The sequence below is a fragment of the Apium graveolens genome, chromosome 4 (assembly GCF_009905375.1).
Source record: "Apium graveolens cultivar Ventura chromosome 4, ASM990537v1, whole genome shotgun sequence".
NCBI classification, from domain to species: Eukaryota; Viridiplantae; Streptophyta; class Magnoliopsida; order Apiales; family Apiaceae; genus Apium; species Apium graveolens.
Genome location: NC_133650.1, coordinates 208,939,580 through 208,958,851, shown reverse-complemented (window position 1 = coordinate 208,958,851; position 19,272 = coordinate 208,939,580).

Genomic DNA, 19,272 nt, shown 5'->3' with positions numbered 1-19,272 from the left:
TCCGGCGACGCGAAAACAGAACCCAAGTGGCACAAAACCGGTGCCGTTCGACTCCTTATTCGACGATCTACACTCTCATGACAATCAAAACATCTAACAATTAATCAAATAAGAACCCCTAATTCGAGTATAAATTCGAAAATTACAAAATTAAAATCGAGATATCCAACAGCAAAAACGATTGTATAATCAGAAACTACAATCAACAAGCTTCGAAATGGTTACTCACATGACTGATTTGGATGCCGGAATCACCTTCAAAATCCGGTTTGATTCTCTGCCCTGTTCTTCACCAACAAACCCTAGTTCTTGATTTTCTGAATTTTCTGATTTTTTTATGACTAATTAACTAATTAATTAATAAAAATTAGGCTATTTATATTATGGAAAATAATACCCCTAAATAAAATTAAGGGTCTAATTACACTCCTAATAAAAATATTTGGCCCCAATTTTTATAATTTTTGGGTATTAATAATGAATTTTTAAATATCCAATAAATACAAAATTAATGTCAAAAATTCCTAAAAATTATGAATATTACAAAAATATAAAGAAAAATGATGTATGATAATTTCATGATCATATAAAAATAAAAATGTGATTTTTATGGGGTTTTTGGTACCCGAAGGGGTCTGGAAAAGTCGTTTTTCGCGAAAAAGGAAAATTTGTAAAACGTCTAGGGGTTCAGAATAGCGATATGGTATATGGCATTTTTGGCAAAATAGGGCCAATGATTTTGTTTGAGTTACGGGATTTTAAAACGTGGTTTGAGCTGTACGGGTTTTGATATAAAATATATAACTTACGATAAAACACTCAATAAATATCCAAAACACATTTGGATCAAAACAGACAACACATAACACATAGCAGTTAGGGTTTTGATGGAATTTACGGATGAGCGGAAGCGCGAAATAACAATTATTCCGTAAAAACCATATACCGCACATATAGAAAAACATATAAAAGGGAAAAACTGAGGAATCGAAATCATACCTCGTGAATCGAAGCTTTATAAAATTGGAGTGGTAGCAGTTGCTCCTCAGTGTGTGAAGCACTCTACCGGTATCCACCAAGAACGATCCGCTTCGATGAACCTTTTTATAAAACTAAGCTTTTATAAAAATGGAGTTTTGGGAGAGAGAGAGAAGAAGAAGATGGAGGCTAGGGTTTTCACAAAACCAAAGTTGTGTATCTTGTCTAAATGAGCCATCCATCTCATTCTATTAATAGGACTCTCCCAGGGTTTTATAACATATCTTTATATATATTAACCCCCACATTTTATCTTCATAAAATGCTTTAATAATAATTAAAACTATTTTAATCATTATTTCTTTTTCTTAACTATTTAGAAAAATAATTCTCTCTCTTATTATTCATCAAAGGAAACATTCTTTTATGGTGTGACCCTGTAGGTTCAATATTATGCCGGTAGTAGAAATAAATAATAATAAACTTTGTATTAATTATTTATATGAATATTAAAATTCACTAAATATAATTAACTGATTAATTATATTTATTCTACATCGTGAGTGATGCTTCTCAACATATCGCGACTATCCGGATAATATGAATTCACTGCTTAGAATACCAAGAACCTATTCAGTGAATAGTTACCGTATAATTAACTCCTTCTACCCGCCAATGTCCTGATTAAATACAAGGCATGGATCTTGTGTCAAGCCTATCTAATTTAATCATTTGCTTTCCCATTCACTATGCTCAGTTCTATGTAAATTAGAAACTCCTTTCTAATTTCATTCACTCTGGCCAGAGATTCCTGAACTAGCATAAGTGGATCAACTTTGAACATTCTCTTCCTTCACTGGAAGGGGTAGATCCTTTATTGATCATACACTATCTTCGTGTACAAATTCCTATACCCAGTAGAGCCCTAATAATTGTCTCTGGAGACTAAGAACTAAACCAAAGCATAGTTCAGTGTACACAAGATGACTATGATGACCTCAAGTCTAAGGATACTTGTACAACTATCACTATGTGAACAACTGCTGACACGTGAGTGAACTCCATCAGTTGTTCAGCTGTGTGAGTCATGTTTAGTGAACTTATTCTATAATAAGCACCTACATACTAGCTATAGTGTCACCACACAAATGTCTATGAGAACAGACATCCTCCTGAAGGGAGCAAGCATAGTATGTACCAATCTTTGCGGATTATTAATTACCAGTTAGTAATCCTATGACCAGGAACTATTTAAGTTTAGAGTTATCATCTTTTAGGTCTCACTATTATGATCTCATCATAATCCATAAAAAGCTTTACTCTAAACTATGGTATATCTTATTTAAACACTTAAATAGATAGAGCCCGTAATAAAAACAAAACAAGTCTTTTATTAATATCAATGAAATCAAAACAGATTACATAAAAGTTATTCCTAAATCCTCATTCATGATTGGACTTAGGACATATCTCTTTCAATCTCCCACTTGTACTAAAGCCAATCACTCTGGTATCTAATACCCATCTTGTCTTTATGACGATCAAAGTGACTTTTAGAAAGTGGCTTTGTGAGTGGGTCTGCTATGTTGTTATGTGTGTCAACTCTTTTTCAATATAATATAAGAAATGTTACCGCGCTCCCACTAACCCTTTTGTAGACACATGGTTCATCTACGTTTTTGATAAACCAAACTCTTTGATTGTCTCATCAAAATGGATGTTCCATCTACGAGAAGCTTGCTTTAAACCACATATGGTTCGCATCAGCTTACATACTAGGTTTTCATTTCCCTTGGAAAGAAAACCATCTGGCCATTTGTCAGATCTCATAGTCGTAGTAAGCAGCAATCGCAAGCAAAATCCGAACTGATTTTAACAGGGCTACAGGTAAAAGGTTTCATCAAAGTCAATCCATTGCCTTTGTTTGAATCCTTTTGCCACAAGCCTGGCTTTAAAGGTCTCCACCTGGCCATCTGCTCTAATCTTTCTTTTTTATACCGTATACATAGATTCCATTTCGGATTTCATGGCACTTTGCCATTTCTCTGAGTCAACACTACTCATAGCCTCATTATAGGTCACAGGGTTGTCATCATCAATGATTGACAACTCATTGTCATTCTCAATGACAAGGCCATAATACCTCTCAGGTTGGCGAGACACTCTCTCTGACCTACAAACGGGCTGTTCCACAGAAGGTTGTTCAGTATGAACAGGTGTTTCCACTTGAACCGTAGTAGTTTGTGCTTCTTGAACTTCATCAAGTTCAATTTTGCTCCCACTGTTTCCTTCAGGGATAAACTCCTTTTCCAAGAAGGTAGCATATCTGGAGACAAACACCCAATGATTGGTGCAAAAGTAATACCCAAAAATCTCTTTAGGATATCCCACAAAACTACATTTTACGGATCGAGATTCCAGCTTATCTGGTTCAACCTTCTTGACATAAGCTGGACATCCCCAAATCTTAACGTGTTTAAGTGTAATATCCGGGATATATCGTGTAATTATTTTCGATATTAAATAATTATTATGTGTGTTCAGTATCTATTTTGTGAGTTAATTGTTAAGTGATATATGTACTTGAATATTCAAAAATAATATTAATTGAGTATTTTAATTTTTATATGTCCAAAATAAAATATAGATAATTGTCATATCTTCCTAATTATTTTTATGTTGATTTATAGATTTATAAGAATCATATGAAATTTTTAAAATCTTTTTCCGGGTAATTAAAATTTATTTTATAAAAACGGGAACCAACCGACGTCAACCGTTGTTACGTTTTTGGAACCCGAAACTCTTCCGAGAACTCCTTCCTAACCTAATTGTAATATTCCGAGCATTTTCCATGTTTCGACTTTTTCGATCCGGCGTACGGTTTGTCCTGCGCGGGTCCCGGCACAACATTTTCGATACAATATTCGTTTCGGTATATTAATAAAACCCGTATTTTCGATAAACGGGAGCTTTTTATTAAACTATCCCAATTATCACTTCGTAGTACGTGTAACTAGGTGCTGAGACCAAGACCGCAGTACAAGCTGTACTGATTTGGATAATTATCCCGAAAATCGATACCGTTTGGATCAGTTTTTATAAATAAACGTACCATTTTATATCCGGAATGATCCAACGGGATACTAATTTTCCGTAATTATAAATAGCCTTTTACCGTATTTTATTTCGTATAAAAATCAATTGCAGACAGATAATTATATAATTTTACAGAGAAAAATCTTATATTCATAAACTGTTCTACGAATCAAACAGCAAAACGAAGGCGTTACCGATCTCTGTTTTTAAAGCTTGAGTAACCAAAACAAAGGATTTGAGGTGTTCTATCAGATTCTGAGCTTTGTTTCACTGCAGAATTAAAGGTTTAATTTCTAAAAATTTATTTATATTCGAATTTATTTTATTAAAAATATGAATTTTTGTTCGGATGATTGTTTGTATGATTTGATTATTGCATGTTGTAGAGCTTGTTTTCCTGATGATTTTCATATGTCATACGTCTGATTTGGAGTTCAATAACATGTTCAAATTTGAGTTTGATTTTCGAATTTCAAAATTAGGGTTTATAACCCGTATGAATGTTCTTAATTGAAATTTGGGGGTTTCTTATTCTGTGATAGATTGATGATGTGTTATAGTGGGTTGTGTTCTCTGTGAAATTTGCAATCTAGTCGTATAAGTTTCATGAACCAACGAGGTCTGTAGAGAAGGGAGTTGTGTTTTGAAGTTTTCCGATGTTCGCCGGAAACTGAAAAACTTCACGGCCAAATTCCGGCCAACTCAGGGATTGTTAGGATGAATTGATTGCATGGTTGTGTTCCTGATGTTGTGTAGATGTGATCTGGAGGTGTTGGTGGGGTGAGGACGCCGGGAACGTGTTCTCCGGCGAACCCGACTGTTTTCCGGCGAAGAGCTGGAAAATTACAGTTTGGTATCCCAACTTTTGAAAACGATGCAGTTAGGTCCCTGAGGTTTGCAGACTTTGCAAATTTAGGATTCCTGTTTATAAAATGTTTAAAAATCATATTTCTTATTTATTTTTATTATAAAAATTCGTTTTTAATTTCTGAAAATTCTAAAAATTATTATTTTAATTCCGAAAATTATTTTTAATTCACAAATAAATCTGAATTAATTAGTTAATTAATTTCAGTTAATTTTTAATTGATTAATTAGTCAATTAATTCAAAAATTAATTGATTAATTGATTTAATTAATTATTAATTGATTTTTAATTAATTATTTAATTAGATTTAATTATTAAAAATGATTTAAAAATTCTGAAAAATAGTTTCGAGCTTTAAAATATTATTCTAAATTATTTTTAAGGCTCGATAATTATTCTAAAATTGTTTCGGAGCCAGAATTGGTCAACCGAACCCTGTTTATTAACCCGAAATTGATCCAACGACCCGTTTTAATTCCGAAAAATATTTTAAAAATTATTTTAAATACCCGAAAGCACATTTATGACCCGAGACTTCTTTATAAATGATATGTCATTGATTACGTGATGTATTATGTGTTATACATGACCTGTTATTTGACTATCGGTCTATATATTCGGTGTTTACTTCGTTATTGCATAGATTTCAATCCGTTAATCGGATTTGGGTAAAACGAAGGGTAAATAGAAGTGTGTGTTGAATAGAACTCTATGAGTTGATGATTGATAGATACTTATGATATGTGAGCAGAAAAGGCAAGACGTAGGAAATGAAAACAGATAGTTGAAGAGTAAGACGGTTGTGATTGGAAGTCAGTGCAGAGTAGTAAGCTAATACCAGGCAAGTGTTCTGAACTTTCTCGAGACATTGTAATTCTTGATAGTCTTGTTGACATTGCAAGTGCTTTGAAGCACGGAAACCTAAACCCTGATTTCAGTTATTGTTCTTGAGCCATGAACCATATTCTTTCTAAGCCATTGATTATTGTAAACCCAAACTCGAACCTCAAGTATACGATACTATTCCATAAATACATGCAAACAAAATCCCAAACACTGAACTGAATTACTTGTACATTCAACCATTGTATCCTATGTTTTGAGAGCCCAAATCTTTGAAACCCTGAAATATTGATTCTTTTGTTATCCAATTCTTTCATTACCCAGCGTTCAAGCTTTTAAACTACTTATTTGATCCTTACAAAGATTGAAAACCTTTCACTGTTAAACACTCATTGTTGTTAATGATTTTGGTTATTGTTTATTATTGCATATTCTGTTATTATGTTAGAATTTGATTGTTTTTATAAAATTGTGGACCAGATTCGTGGTCAGACCATATAATGGTCAAGTTAGGCCAATGTGTGCCTTGGATCCAGTAGTTAGAGCAATGTTGTGTGCCTTGCTCGGGGTTAGTGCGTGACTGATCAGCAGCCTAACCTTGGCTTTTAAATTAAAAGTATAATATCCAATTCTAAATCATAATCCAATGTTCACTTGATATCATAATCATAGTCACCTGATGATCATTATTCTCAGTTTTGTCATTTTGACTTGCTGAGCTAGTTAGCTCATTTGTGCGATGTTGTTTATATTCTTTCCAGTTAAAAAGGAACCAGTTGGTAGCGAGGATCCCCAGTCCAGCGCGAGAGCTAGGGGTTCAGGTAGAGGAAGCTGAGCTAGTAGGCTTCTTTTGGGATAATTTAAGTTTGTAAAAGTTTGTATTAATGTTTGATACTCAGTGTGAGTTTGAAATAGTCAGGATTTGAACGGTTTGTAATATATTAGTGTGTTTGGCTTGTGTGCATACTTTAACCTGTTGCGGTCCGTGGTAGTTGATAAGTAGGGTCACTGCATATATTATTATTATCTTTATTATTTTTATAAGCATGTTATAATTAAGATGTGTGTGTGGACCCCAAACTTCTGACCCGGGTTTGGAGGGCGCCACATTAAGACTCGGTTTCCTTTCTTTCCATATCTCATATAGAGTTTGAGGAACAGATTTGGAAGGTACCTTATTCAGTAAATATGCTGAGGTTTCCAATGCATAACCCCATAAGAATACTGGAAGATTCGCATAGCTCATCATGGACCGAACCATGTCTAACAAAGTTCGATTTCTCCTTTCAGATACCAATCTGGAGGAGTCCACTGGGAGACTACACCCTTTTCTTTGAGATAATCCAGAAACTCTCCATTCAAGTATTCACCACCTCGATCTGATCGAAGAGTTATAATACCATTTTTGGTTTGTTTCTCCACTTCATACTTATACTCTTTGAACTTTTCAAAGGCATCAGACTTGTGTTTCATCAAACACATATCCGAATCTAGATCTATCATCTATGAAAGTAATGAAGTATGAAAATCCACCCATGGCTTGTGTAGACATTGGTCCACATACATCTGTGTGTACCATTCCTAGTAAATCTGCAGCCCTCTCTCCATGTCCATTAAATGGAGACTGCAGTGCCACAATGAAGTGAGATTTTCATCATCCCTTTTCTTTTATTAGTTTGTTCAATCTGATGTAAATTATATCACATTTATACAGACCATTATTTAAAGTACCACGTCCATAAAGAATATAATCTCTAAGAATAGAACATTCATTATTCTTAATAATAAATGAAAATCCAGCCAAGTCTAACATGGGAATAGAAATAATATTCCTCACAATCGAGGGAACAAAATAACAATTATTTAAAACAATAGTCTTGCCCGTAGGCATATGTAAATGAAATGATTCTACATCTTTAGCAGCAACTCTTGCTCCATTTCCCATCAGTAGAATCACCTCCTCTTCCTCAAGAGTCCTACTTCTCCTTAGTCCCTGCAATAAATTGAAGATATGAGAACCACAGGCGGTATCTAATACCCAAGTAGAAATTTGATTTAATGACATATTCACTTCTATCATGAACATACCTGAATCAGAAGCGGTAGTCTCACTACCCTTCTTCTCCTTCAATTCTGCAAGGTAAACCTTACAGTTCCTCTTCCAGTGCCCCACCTTGTTATAATGAAAGCAAACAACTTTGCTCTTGGGGTCTTCAGCTTTTGGTGGAACCGGCTTTTCTTCACCTACTTTCTTCTTCTTGGAAGGGTTCCTTTTCCTTTTATTAGGTTTGGAACCTTCACCAATTAGAAGAACAGAATTCTTCTTAGGGGGAAAATTTGATTCCGCAGTCTTCAACATGTTGTGGAGTTCAGCCAGGCTGACATCCAACTTATTCATGTGAAAGTTCACAACAAACTGCGAGAACGAACTCGGAAGCGATTGCAAGACCAAGTCTTGGCTCAGCTCCCCATCCATGGCAAAACCAAGTTGTCCAAGATGTTCAATTAAATTGATCATCTTAAGTACATGGTCATTCACGGATGATCCCTCAGACATCCTATAACCGAACAGCTCCTTCGATATCTCATATCGAGCTGTCCTCCCTACCACATCATACAACTCTTGTAGATGCATAAGGATAGTGTGAGCATCCATATGCTCATGCTGCTTCTGTAGCCCAATGTTCATGGAAGCTAGCATGATGCATTGAGCAACATTTGCATCATCTATCCACTTACAATACACAACATGTTCATCATTATATGCATCGTTAGCAGGTTCAGTAGGCTTAGGTGAGTCAAGCATATATTCCAGCTTCTCAACCCTGAGAACAATTATCAAGTTTCGAAGCCAGTCAGCAAAATTAGGACCAGTCAACTTGTGAGCATCTAGTATACTCCGGAGTGATAGTGTAGAAGATATAACGAATATAGTAAATCTGTGAATGATAAACACATAACAACACTTAGCAAATATTCAATTTCATTTCAAAACACTATATGAATCGGGTCTTTATTCATAAGTGGCTCCCACTAGTTTATCTAATTTATTCAACCCCCTACGTGAAAGATTAAATTATTCATAATGCTAGTGGGAATAGGGATCCTATATTCCATCACACAACCTCCGCTGTGGCACGAAACGTCATGTGATGTTCAATAGGCAGACAACTCTTGTCAATTACATCTTATGTTATTCCCTAATATAATTTTAGCCTCTTGAATAATTGAGTCACGGGTGTGGCACGACAAACTCAATATTCTAAGTCAAGTCTAACCCAACATTCCGTACAATTGAATCAGTCTCCAACGGCCCACGGCTGTGGCACGTAACGACCTTTAGATTCTAATTCAATGTACACATCTCTATGTAATAGACAAGTATTTCTTATTTTGAAATCAAAGCCCTCAGCTGTAGCACGAAACGACAATGATTTAAAATATAAGAACCACTTTCTATCATGTTGGAAGGTTATGACCGACACAAGCCCGTTGTGTCATTAGCCAATTACTACTTGATATTATTTAATTTTAGAGGGATTATATTACGTTACAATCATAATCATATTATAAAGAGATTCTTCCTTTTAAATTAAATATTTCAAATCAATAATCGATAATCAGATGATTCCCAGATCGGGTGGAGCATTGTCAAGAGGCGTCACTTAATAACCCTTTCTTACAGATAGAAATATGTTGTTGACAGAATCATCCTTTCTCTCAAAATTGAAAATTCATATTTAATTATGTGTTTCATAAATACAAGAATCTCATGATTGTATTCATAATATTATTGTCAAGGCAAGAAACGATTCCTATTCTAGATTTTCTAGAGCACGCCTTATATCGATTTAAGTTCACCTAAATCTATCATCGCATGGTAAACACAGGTATATATCTCATATATAAAAATAAATAAACAAGTAAGCATGCAAGTAATATCATGTCACACATTGATATAATGATGTATGGATTTATTATAGCATTTAAAAGCAATTAAAACAATTAAAAACATGCTTTAAAACACTTTCGGGAATATAAACAGTTCAAAAATTTTATATAAAAAATATTTGACCACTCCATTAGATCCGTCTCGGAAAAACGAATCCAACGATATATTGCACGCCCAAAATGAAGTTACGAAACTCCCAAAAAATCAAATTTAATGTGGACATACGGGCTGTAACGCATGTACGTAATGCGTTACAACACTGTTGAGCCATTTACGCGTATAACGCATTCCGTAAATGCGCAACAGTGTGTAACGCATACACGGAATGCGCAACACGCCCCTTCCCCGCGTGCAGCGCACGCGCCTGCACAGCCGTAGCAGGTTTTTGCCATTTTTTGTTTGTTTGTTTCTACTACCTGCCGTGCCTGTTTGCTTCCTTTTCTGCTGTTACAAAATTAAAGAGATGAAACCCCCTTCCCTTTACTCCCTTATTAATAACTCTTTATTAATATATTATTTTAATTTTATTATTAATAAATTAATTAACATTTAATTAATAAATTAATAAAAATCAAAATAATATGTGTTAGGTCACACTTTCACTGTAGAGGGGGTGAATACAGTGTTTATTACAATCAAATCAAACTTCAAGAACTTATGTAACAGAAAACAAACTTTATTTAAACAATAAACTCTGTTACAATCTGGAACTGTTATCTCTCAGTGATGAACAAAATATCACGAGAGCTGCTAGGGTTATAATAAATAATATTCTCGATAATGATAACACTTATAGTGTAAACCCTATGTCTGTGTTTATATACTACACAGTTACAAGATAATCGCTAATTGATATGGAATATAATTCTGCTTCCTAAAATATATCAATCAGATATCTTCTATTCCAAGTATTCCATTCTTCACGGAATTCCTTCTTCATGCATATCTCTTCTTATGTTTATCTTGATCTTCTTAACTTTAATCAGCTACTGTCCTTATCTGATCGTCCTTCAGCACTTAAGTTCTGATATCTATCTCCTGATGCTTATCTCCTGATAACATAAGTACTGATATCCCTTAAGTTCTGTCATCCAGTATAAGTACTGATCAATTAAGTACTGATTTGTCCTGTTCAAATAAGATCTGAAATCTAAACATAAAACATATTAGCCATGACATTATCAAATATATCTAACAATCTCCCCCAACTTGTAAATTAGCAAAATATACAAGTTTAACAGATATTTGATGATGTCAAAAACATTAAGTACAAATGCATGAGAAATAGACAAGATAACTACAACTTACAGTCCTTAAAGCTTTTACCAATTCAACTTCTGATAACAACTTTGGTCTGTATACACATCAGAATTTAAGTAGTTGTAGATCTTTGACTTGGCTTCATCATTTTCTGATCTCTCTGATGTCAGGAGTTGTTCTGAGATAATTCTTCAACAAACATTTCTCAGCATATCTGAGTTCATCAATCATTCTCCGTTTGACATCTTTAAGCTCTGCAGTATCTTCACCAGTTTGAAATATTGCAGCTCTGAGATCATTAATCTTTGCTTTTCTCAACTCCCGATCTAGTCTTATGACATAAGCTTTGTTAGACTCTAGATTGAATTCAAGCCCCTTAATACCAAGATATGTTCTGATCTGTGCAGTATTAGGCTTCATATCAACAATATCACCATTGTGATTTCTGTACTTTGGAACATATCTGCTGTCAGACTTAACAGAATAAAGTCTTTTCTGTCTCTGAATCTGTTCCTTTAAGTAGTTTGCAGCAGTCTCTGTTATTCTGTCATCCACTTAAAGTAAGAATAATACATGCTCCAATTCTTCAAAATACTTCAATGGAATGGCATTTTGTCTTATATGATAAACCCTACCATCTGTCATGAAATACAACATGATGTATTCTTTCAAGTAGGTATGGTAAACCATCTGTACAGATTCTAGTTGATTCAATCTCTCAGGAGTTGCTCCAATACCTGGTTCACTCAAGGAAGTTGGATCATCGGTAGTGTTGTGTACTCTTCTTTCATCAGCACTTCCCAATCCAGTTTTATCTCTAGCTTCCTTTCCAGTAACTACTCTTGCTTCAAAACCACTTGAAGTAGTCTTCAAAGATTGAGTCTGTTTTGCTTTAGTGAATCCTGGTAGGAGTGTTTTAGATTTATTTTCTAATATCAAGTTAACTTGAGCACTGTCAGAGGTTACTTGCTTCTTCTGAATATCAGAACTTACAATTTCTTGACTCTGAACAACTTGAGCTATGTCAGAGGTTGTTTTAAGAACTTTTCTTGAAGTCAGAGCAAGATTATCTTTTCCATCAGTAATTTCTTCTTCCTCAGGAGGTACATAAGGCTTGATAGGTTCACCAACCTTTTCTTTACCCTTGGATTTTGGATCTATCTGTGGTTGTGATCTAGCCAAAGTTTCTTCAGTATGTATCCTTTCTTTGATCACAATGCCTTTAGGTTTTGGAAGTAACTTTTTACCAGAAGCTTCAGATTTAGATGTGACTTTCTCTGATTTAAGTCTGGCTTCTTCTTCCTTTAAACTTTCCAAGTCCATCCCTGGATTTTCTTGAAGAAATAACTGTCTTGACATTTCCTCATCAAGATCTAGAAGTTCATCAGAACTTATCCTTTTACCAGCAGCAGAACTTATTCTTTTCCCAGTATCAGAACTTGTTCTGTGACTAGCTTGTCTTGATGTAAACCTTCTACCTTGACTATGACCACTACCCATTCCAGAGTTTCCTTGGTCATCTTTTCCATCATCCTTTCCTTGCAGTGACTTGTTTGTTTTGCATTTGGACTTAATTACCTTCTCCCCCTTTTTGGCATCAGCAGGTAATAAAAGAGAGATAAGTAGTTCCACTGAGGTCTGGATTTCAGTAAGTTGTGATTGCTGAGAAGCTTGATTTGTCAGAATTTGATCAATCTGAGCTTGTTGCTTCTCTTGAGTTTTCTCAATATAAGCAACCCTGTCAATGGTAGGTTGGAAGAACTTTTTCTTATCAATTTTCCAAACTTGTTCCTGTTTGATAAAGTTCTCCTGAATCTTGTGTAGCTCTGCATGAGTGTTGGAATGAAGACCTTGTAGATGTTTAGTACTCAATGCAGTGACTCTAAGCTGGGTTTTAAAATCATCAGAATGTAACATGTCATCAGCTTTAGTCAAGTGCTCAGCAAGATGTAAAGCATTAGGAACACATGAAACTGAGTTCCATTCCTTAGTCCACTCCTGACCTGCAGGAGTTTCACTCCAAGGTACTGGTGCATCCCTGATAACAAACTCCTTTACCAGTTCAGACTTAGGAAGAGTCAGTGGAGGAGTATGTCCTGAAGGACCTGCTTCATCAGCATCTACAGTTGTAGCAGCTTCACCAGTATCTCCAACATTTGCAGCATCAGAACTTAGAGAATCAGTATCTTCTGATAAGACAACTGTGTGAGTAGCAATGGAGGCTTCAACATCCTCTAATTGCTGATCTGATACTAAGTTCTGATCAACAGCCATATCCTGATGCTCACCTAAAATCTGATCATCAGCATCTTGATGCAGAGAAGGTGTTAGTGATAACTCAGGAGTTTGAACAGCATCAGTAACAGGTGTTGTGGAAGGATTATTTGCTGTTGGAGCTTCTAAGAAAAATATTTCAGGCACAACAAGATTCTGAATATCAATTTCAGCACTTGTGCCTGGATCAACAAGAGACATAGAAGGTGAATTAGCCTTGTCAGATACAGGGTCCTGAGATGGAGTTGATGGAGAAGAAGTGACTGGAGCAAATTCCTTGTCTTGTGAGATCAGAGATTCCTGATCTCCTTCCTTAGCTGCTTCCTCCTCATCATCTGAAACTGGCCTCTGTGCCCTCTGTTTCTTGTACTTCCTTGTTGATTTGGATTCCTTGGGAGTTTCAGGAACCGTCATACGTCTAAGCCTCTTGAGAAGCCTAGAACCCCCAATTGCAGAATCCTTCTGAGAAGTTGCCTTCTCAGCTTCATTTACCACAGGTTCTGAAGAGGAAATCTGATCCTCAGAATCTGATTCATCTCTCAAAGTAATCCTCCTCTTCTTCTGAGATGTTTGAGGAACAGTCTTTGTTCTCTTTGGCTTAGAGGATGTAGGCTTCACAGTAGGTGCTGAAGAAGAAGGTTGAGCAGTCTGTGAAGTGGAGAGATAGGATTTGAGATAAGTTCTGAGGGTAGGTTGAGTAGAATGAGAGGTAGGGACTGAGGTTGATGGATTTTGGTTATGGTGAGTTGGTTGAACATTTGAGTAAACAGATTTGTAAGTAGCAGGATCAGCATTTACCAGAATCTGTTTCACAGACTGAGGAATCTGTAATTGTCTCACTATTGATTTCTTTGTGTCAGCATTTATCAGGTCGTTAAAGTACCTTTTTGCAACCTTAAAAGGTGGGGTTTGAGTGCTGACTAACTGGGGTTCAGCAGTACAATTCATATAAATAAGTTGACAGAATCTAGCAAAATAAACAACATCTCGATCCTCTGTCATCCTATCCCCAATAAAACCAATTATTCCAGTTGCAAAATCAAAATGAGTTTGATGGATAATAGCATACCCGATGTGCTGACTCAGAATTGGGATGGCATCAAAATTTGAACACTTGTTGCCAAAAGCCTTGGTGATGCAATCGAAGAAGAAACTCCATTCTCTTCTGATATTAGCCCGTTTCAACTGTCCAAGTTTCGTCAGACTCTTTTCATATCCCAAATCAGTCATTAATCCCCGAAGTTCTGATTCCTCTGGTATAGAGAAGGTACAATCTTCTGGAAGATGTAATGCTCTTCGTACTGTACCAGGAGTGACTACATAGGAAGAATCACCCACTTGGAAGATAATACTGGGAGTTCCTCGTTTACCACCATCATCATAAACTCCAGTCCTCCAGAACCGCAGAACTTGTTGACTTGAAAATAATTCAGGCTGAGTTAAGGCGTACCCAACCTCACTATGTGCAAGAAGATCTTGCACAAAATGCAATTCAGATGGAGCTTCAGCATGATCAAGAATTGCAGTATAGTTGTTTGGAACAAACTTTGCTCCATCAATGATTAAATCCTTTGGTGCCATGTGAAAAAAATATTGAAATTCAAGTATGCCTGTTAGGTGTTTGAGATAATGTCTGTATGAAAAACCAACGTGAGAAAGAATGAGAAAGAGAGTAAAAGTAAGAAGAGAGATAAAGTATAAAGAAAATAAAAGATTAAAGAAATCTTCTCTCTGTTGTTCTTATACTTTGAAAAAAATGTTACCGTTGGACACCTGTCTCAGGATTTCCAATTATCAAATCAGGTGTATGTGATTTTGTCCACTTCCTTGCAGATGGAAGATTTTCTCTAGAACTGGATGCTCCCCCATGATTCATGCTGTCTTCGGTTTCATTTTCTGATGCTCCCCCTGAAACTATGCTCTCTGAGTTGGATCCTTCAGTATTTAGATTTTCAGTACTGTCAGTACTTGGCTTATCAGAACTTGACGAATCAGAATTTGAAGAGCCAGATGTATGTTCTGATGCTTCTTGAGATGTGATAATATCTTGAGTATGCTCCCCCTGCATTGGTGCATCTTCCTTTGACGTAGTCACCACAGTTTCAATAACATCAGAGTTTAATCCATCAGAATTTACAGTATCAGGACTTAGACTGTCAGGACTTGAGGTATCAGAATATGAATCTTCATTTTCAAATCTCAGCTGATCATGATCAATGCAATCTTCAAGTCCAGTGATCTTCTTGTCATCAAAAGAGACATTGATAGATTCCATGACCACTTTTGTTCTCAAATTATAGACTCTGAAGGCTTTTGTAGAAAGTGGATATCCCACAAAGATTCCCTCATCAGCTTTTAGATCAAACTTGGATAGCTGTTCAGGATGAGTCTTGAGAACAAAACACTTACATCCAAATACATGAAAGTATTTGAGATTTGGCTTCTTGTTCTTCACCATCTCATATGGTGTTTTTCCATGCTTGTTAATGAGTGTTGCATTTTGAGTAAAACAAGCAGTCTGCACAGCTTCAGCCCAGAAATAGGTTGGAAGCTTTGCTTCTTCAAGCATTGTTCGTGCAGCTTCAATGAGAGTTCTATTCTTCCTTTCAACAACTCCATTTTGCTGTGGAGTTCCAGGAGCAGAAAATTCCTGCTTTATTCCATGATTTTTGCAGAACTCTTCCATTATCAGATTCTTGAATTCAGTGCCATTATCACTCCTCAAAATTTTCACAGAATCTTTGATCAATTTATCCAGATGTTTGACATGATCAATCAGGATAGATGCAGTTTCACTTTTTGTGTGCAAGAAATACACCCATGTGTATCTGATGAACTCATCTACTATGACCAACGCATATTTCTTCTTTGCAATAGACATGACATTCACTGGACCAAATAGATCAACATGAAGTAGATAATAAGGCTCAAGAATTGATGATTCAGTCTTGCTCTTGAACGAAGATTTTCTTTGTTTAGCCTTCTGACATGAGTCACAAAGACCATCAGGAACAAACACTGATTTTGGCAGTCCTCTCATAAGATCTTTCTTGATCAGTTCATTTATCTTGTTGAAGTTTAAATGAGAGAGTTTCTTGTGCCAATTCCAGCTTTCTTCAGTTGAGGCTCTACTTACTAAACAGATTGCAGAACCATCAGAACTTGTTGAAAGCTTAGCTTCATAAATGTTACCACGCCTGAATCCCTTCAGAACAATTTTTCCTTTAGATTTACTAACTATTTCACAATGTTCTGCAAAGAAATCAACATGATAACCTTTGTCACAGATTTGACTTATACTCAGTAAGTTGTGTTTAAGTCCTGAGACCAGAGCTACATCTTTAATGATGACATTCCCAAGATTGATATTGCCATATCCCAAAGTTTTTCCAATGTTGCCATCTCCATAAGAAACACTTGGGCCAGCTTTCTCCACAAAGTCTGATAGCAGGGCCTTATTTCCAGTCATATGTCCTGAACATCCACTGTCCAGAACTAAAATATTTTTCCTGTAGCCCTGCAATCAAAAAGACCACTAATTATTAGTTTTAAGGACCCAGACTTGCTTGGATCCTTTGGCCTTTTTAGGTTTGTTAACATTTGCAGTGGATTTAGCATCAGATTTTATGTTAACAGTTTTCTTATCAGAACTTATACTACCAGACTTTGAATCAGAACTTACACTAGAAGGAACAACAGAAACTTTCTTTAAAGAAGGTTTTATTTGATAATAATCATAGTACAAACTATGATATTCCTTACAAGTATAAATGGAATGCCATAAACTACCACAATGAAAACAAGGATTTTGTGGTTTGTATCTAACAGACTGACTCTTAACTCCTGACTTTGTAGATAAGGAGTTAATATTCTTATTCTTCCTGCAAAAAGAAGACAGATGGTTAGAACTTCCACAGTTATGACATGCTTTCCTAGGAGCATCAGGAACAGATTTATAGTTATTGCTTTTATTCACACCTTCCTTTCCATTCCTGTTTTTCCTAGGTGATTTTACCTTGTTTGCATTCTTAACATCTTTCAGCTTATGCTTAAGCTGCTTCTTTGTCATTAAGCCTATGTTAACTTCAGCTGTCTTTTCCTGTTTTAGTTTGTCAGAAGCTAATTCCTTTTTAACTTCTGATTTCTCATTTTCTGATTTTTCAGTTACAAACTTAACAGGTTTTAACTTCGGCTTTTGCTTATCAACAGGCTTAATTTCTACAGTTCCTTTTTCATTTTTATTTTCTCCATAGCCTAAGCCCTCTTTCCAGTTTCCACTGCTTAGCAAATTTTGAGTTGTTTTGCCAGAGTTAGTCCAAGTTCTGATAATCTCTCTCTCCTTTTCTAACTCAGTTTTTAGAGATTCATTCATTTTTAGCACTTCATCCCTAACATAAAAAGCATCATCTCTATCCTGCTGAGTTTGATGGAACATGACTAACTCTTTTTCTAAGAAATCATTTCTTTTCCTAAAAGCAAGATTTTCAGAAGTTAATCTTTCACATGTTAAAGTTTGATCTCTATAACTAGCAAACATGGTTTTAAGATATCTTCTCAACTCATTAATATCATCAGTATGAAAAGCATAAGTAGTCTGAGGTACCTTTGTTTCAGCAGCTTCAGAACTGCTCTCAGAACTTGATTTATCAGCATTTGCCATCAATGCATAGTTCTCCTCACTTTCAGAGTCTGAGGTGTCTGTCCAGCTTTTCTGCTTTGTGACAAGAGCTTTGCCTTTGTCACTCTTGGTCTTCTTGCAATCAGGAGATATGTGGCCTTTCTCACCACAATTATAACATTTAACATTAGCGTAATCTCCTCTGTCAGACTTTCCTCCTCTTCCTTCAGATCTTCTGAAATTCTTCTTATCAGAACTTATGCCTTTCCTGGAAAACTTCTTTCCCTTCCTGAACTTCCTGTATGCAATCTTTGTGATTCCTTTCACCATAAGAGCACACAGCTTCATCATCTCCTCATCAGCATTAGTTTCAGGCAAGCTTTCAGAATCTGAGTCATCATCACTCTCAGAACTTGATGACTCAGTATCAGACTTTATGATAAGAGCTTTACCCTTGTCTTTCTTTGAGGAAGGTGGTTTGGGGGATTCCTCTTCAGCCTTGAGAGCAACTGTCCTTGACTTTCCTCCTTTCCTCTTGCTTCTTTGTTCCATCTCAAGTTCATGAGTCTTGAGCATTCCATAGATTTCATCAAGAGTTGTTTCATCAAGATTGTAGTTGTCTCTTATTGTTGTTGCCTTCAAATCCCAACATTCAGGAAGAGCTAACAGGAATTTAAGGTTTGTATCTTCAAGATCATACTCCTTATTAACCAACGACAAGTCATTCAAGAGTTTGACAAATCTATCATATACATCAGTCAATGACTCATTAGTCCTAGAGTCAAAGTGTTCATACTCTTGAGTGAGTATTGTCTTCCTGTTCTTCTTAACTGTTTCAGTTCCTTGACACCTTGTCTCCAGTGCATCCCATATCTCCTTAGCAGTCTTGCAGTTGATTACCCTGTTTGACATTACATTATCAATGGCACTATGCAATAAGTGTCGTACCTTGGCATCCTTAGCAATAGATGCTATATCTTCAGCAATGTAATCACTCTTTTCCTTTGGTACGGTCATTGCTGCTTCACCTGCAACTACAACAGCGAGCTTGGTAGGTTTGTGAGGCCCTTCCTTGATTCTATCAAGGTATTCTGGATCTGTTGCTTCCAGAAACATGGTCATCCTTACCTTCCATATGGGATATTCAGATGGTCTCAATATGGGAACTCTGATAGTCTCATATCGACTCTGAGTTGATGTCTTTGATGATTCCTCAGTTTTGGTAGGCTTAGTTGGAGTTTCTGTGTCAGACATGATTGTGTTTGGATCTTTAATTGTATGTGTGTTAACAGAAGGCTCTGATACCACTTGTTAGGTCACACTTTCACTGTAGAGGGGGTGAATACAGTGTTTATTACAATCAAATCAAACTTCAAGAAC